Below are 4,459 nucleotides of genomic sequence, written 5' to 3' on the forward strand. Positions count from 1 at the left end.
TTGGAGCCTTCCACAAACGGCGGCCACAGTGCAACCTTGGTCGGTGAAAGTGAAAGGATACGTTGCGCAGGAATAAAGCGTGTATTGTTTTTCGCATTAACTTGGCCACGGAAGTATTACAAGAGCGGTTACAATAGCAGATGCAGCACTGTCCAATGAAACATGGATGTGTACAGGTGACTCCTGATTGGGGCGGTAAAAATGGGATGCAACCTCATAAAGCTGCTTTATGCTCGTCCTCGTTGAAGGAACAAAGGTTCCTGTGGAGTTCTCGCCGAATATGTGTTGCCCAGGAACAGTTTGGGGAAGCGGAGAGTGGATGAAGGTGGATGAACATAGACTTCGGAGAGTTTGACATCGCAGAATTTAAAGCAGCGTCTCCCACAGAATCTACCTCGAACTTGTGCTAAGAGGGAAATTGTTGTGCTTCCAGACCGTCGCCCTTCGCTCCCGGGGATCCAAGAATCGTGACTAGTGCTCTACCGTCCATAAGGTAGTTATGGTCGGCGCACGTCATGGATTTATTGTGAAAAATTTCACTAAATTTGTCTTCGTTTTAGGCTTAAGCAATTATGGCACCTTACAAGGAGATTTTAGACATCGTTTCCATGGACCCATTGCAAATGTCCGGTTTCCTAGCCTGAATAGCAGCTATACGCCTCTTAGTCACAACAGCATCTACTGCGCGGCACATTTCGTCACAGGCGAGGAGCTCGACGGGCCCATGGCTCAGAGACTCCCAGTCGTTCGTTGCTGTAGTTGCTCACTCACTAATGCTCAGACACCCATCATGTCTCCATGAACGATCATTGCTGTCGCTCTGTGCTTTTTTTTTTTTTTCAAAAATCCGATTACAGCATGTTCCTCGGTGCCGTTCATTTCAACTGATGACGCCAAGCGACCATTAAAATGACGCGACACGAGATAAAAATGAGAAAATCTTGACGGATGACCTTTACATGTTGCCTAAACGAGGGTGCAACATGCGTTACAAACAATTACATCACCCTAAGGCCTATAATTTATAGAAAGATTCTCGTAGCAACCGGTCCCCGTAGCAAACAAGAGACGGACGAACGACAAAAAAGGGTAAATTCAAAAAATAAAAAATTCGGCAGGCACTTCAGACTGCTTCCGTGTGGGAATGCGAAAGCATTACTGTTACTTTCCCTGGGTGCATTGACACCCATCCACACCCTCGAGAGCGTATAATACCACCCAGAACCCTGTACGACGAACAGTTGAAATCAATTTTGAAAATTGGTTTTTGAGGGAAGGAAATGGCACAGTAACTGTTTCACATCTCGGCGGACACCCGAACCGCGCCGTAATGGAAGAGAGGAATGCGGAAGTGAAAGAAGAGAGAAAGAGGTGCCATACTGGAAGGCTCCGGAATAATTTTGACCACCTGGAGATCTTTAACGTGAACTGACATCGCACAGCACACAGGCGCCTGGAAATGGCGCCGTAATTGTCTCACATCTCGGTAGACACCTCAACTGCGCCTTAAGAGGTAAAGAGTTTGGGGAAGCATACATTTGACAGATCAGATGTCGGTTCAATTCCCTGTCGCAAGCTAGCCTCCAACTTGACTAGCACATGTAAGCTGTATGCAACGAGAAATCGTATGACACCATCCGTAATGGTGTAAGACAAACGGTTGTGTCACAGTTTTAGTGCGAATGTTGTCGGGAAAACTGACGTCCCATTGAGGTCAGCGAGTGGGTAGTATATACAGATGAGCGACATGTATGATTATCTGAAGCGGCTGCGCTGGGCTTACTGTGTACGCCATACGGCCGGTTGATAACGTCACCTTATTTCGCTGGGATTTTATGTACCATCTGCGCGTACACACACAAACACACACACGCTGCCGGATTTTCTCGTAATGGAACTAGTAATGCTTTCGCCATAGTAATTTGTAAGAGAAACGCACCTCAGCACCGTGTTCTATATGTTTTTTTTTTGTTTTTTTTTCATGTTCATCTTACTTCTCTTCTGTTATACCGCCTCTTTCGTAAGGACTGATAACTAGAAAGCGACGTCATTAACCCGATTGTGGTATCAACGGCGCAGTGTACAATAGCAGAGCCAGGAAAATGAATCGAGAAAATAATCGTTAAAGTTTCTGTCGTCTGCACCTTCACGGCAGCAAGTCTGTCTTCCATGGCGAATCTCGTATCGTTGCCCAGCCACGACGCGTTGTAGACAGCGTCGCCCAGGAAGACAAGTAGGCCTGTGAGAAACGCCTCCAGTTCCCGCCGGGAGTCGCGGGTGAAGAAATTGACGGCGCTCTCGGAGGCGAGCAGGAGGCCGTACCTAACGGCCAGCATTCGGTAGCACTCCACGCTGACGTCAACTGTAGCGGCCTGCGTTCGCGAGGAGCATCTGGAGCGTTGGTGTCTACCGACGGAAGGCGTTGTATTTGTATGGCACCGAGCCAAAAATGAATAAATGGGACAAACCGCGCCACACTCTCCTCGTAAAGAGCGATTAGCCCGTGGCCCGATACTGACTAGAGCACTGCACGGGCCTCAATCTGAGGCCCAAGCCCGGCCCGGGCCCAAGACCTGAAGCCCGAGCCCGGCCCAGGCCCGCGGCTTCAAGCCCGGGCCCGGCCCAGGCCCGCTAAATTATCGCTCTAGCGAGCCCGGCCCGGCCCGTGAATCCCGGAGTGAAGCCCAGCCCGGGCCCAGCCCAACCCGTTTCACAGTATCGCTTGAAGTATACTGCTCACTCTGAGCAAGTGGACTTCTACTAGACCGATAAGAAACTGGCCGAAAAAGGTTCTGAAACCACTGTTTGGCTTCCAGAAAGTTGGTTCTTTTTAACCCAGAAAGAAGTGATTAAGAGTAGTGCTCGCCAGGCCCATCTTTTGGACAGTGATCTCGTGTAGGAGCGCAATGATAAACTCGGAAGTTCCTAGAGCCAAACAAAAAGGGCTGCATACGCGCGTAATAGACTACTTTGCATTCCCCCATGATTTTAATCAGTTATATTTTGCCGCCCGCAAAGTATAAACATTAAAGCTGCCTAGCAAGCAGTGGGATGACATTTTTTTTTAGTGAACGCGATCTCACAGGTTGAACTCATAGCCGAACTGGTCGCTTTTCAGCAGAAACGAAAGCTAAAAGGCTTGAGTATTTCACGGTGTTTGAAGACTATAAGCGTCCTAAACATTTCTGTATAGGGATGTTTTGGGATTAGGAACAATCAATTGCCAATTAAGACCGGTTGAATTTTTACTCTTACTGGTGGAGCAGAAGATAACGCGCGATCCACGTGATAACTTACAGAGCAAAACATGCACTTGTCATGGCAACAAGGCTGAAGAAGCGAGGAGGGATAGATGTGGTTTTGAGATGAGATTTACAAACTCTCGCGAGCTTTTGTGGCTATTTCATTTACGAGACGCTCCGGTCAGCTGATCAAAAAGAAAAACAAACGCGTTTTAGTTTGTGAATTTTCTCACAGGAGAAAAATAGAGCTATAGAATAAAAGCTACGTTTTCGGGGCTTAAGGGCCCAAGGGGAGTAAGGCTGTGAGAGATACTGAAGCAGAGGGCTCCGGATCATTTCGGCCACCTGGGTTTCTTCAACGAGTAATGATACTACGAAGTACATGGCTGTCATGCTTGCCTCCTGAATAGAAATGCGGCCGCTGAGGCTAGGAACAAACCCTGGTTCCCCGGCTCAGTAATGACACTAAGGCACCGCGGCGTGGAAATAAGGAAATAAATAGGTCAATGAAAAAAGCTTAGTTTTTTTCACAGCGCGTATAGCTCATCCGTTTCGTTGCTCCAATGCCGCAGTTTTGTACTTCACTCTGCAATAATGAATGAATAGTCGGACACCAGACGTTTCTGTACGGACCCAAGCCTGGCTCGGGTCCGCAGCTTTAAGCCCGAGCCCGGCCCGGGCCCGCAACTTCAGGCCCGGGCCCGGCCCAGGCCCGGCAGAACAGATCATGTCCCGGCCCGGCCCGGCCCGCGGGCCGGGCCGGGCCCGGGCTTTCGGGCCGGCCCGAGCCCGTGCAGTGCACTAATACTGACTGCACTCTAAACATCAATAGGCCTGTACGGGAGTACAAAGGGGGGCTTACTCCCCTTTTTACTCTTCTGTTTAGGTTGTGCGGCTGACAGCACTTTGCAGCTGGTCTGTAAGGAAGCAACGGCTGTTTCTTGAGGAATCAGTGGAAGTGAAAATGTAGTCAGTTCACAAACGACTTGCCCCTTTAGTTGAACGTACTTTGCGGGCTAATTGGTTAATGTAGGAGAAATTAAAAAGAGCGCAACCAATTCAGGGACAACAACAGCATTAAAACCGTTGTTGCCCGTGAGGTCGTTTTTGCGTCATCTTTGCCCCATCTTGTTTGCGCAGTTTTTATGTTCTTAGCAGCTTTACTTTACAATCCTGGGCTTTACCTGCAGCCCTTTTAGTAGTCCTCTCTGGATTAA

The sequence above is a fragment of the Amblyomma mixtum genome, chromosome 6, assembly GCF_055824585.1.
Source record: "Amblyomma mixtum isolate Tamu chromosome 6, ASM5582458v1, whole genome shotgun sequence".
Lineage (NCBI taxonomy): Eukaryota > Metazoa > Arthropoda > Arachnida > Ixodida > Ixodidae > Amblyomma > Amblyomma mixtum.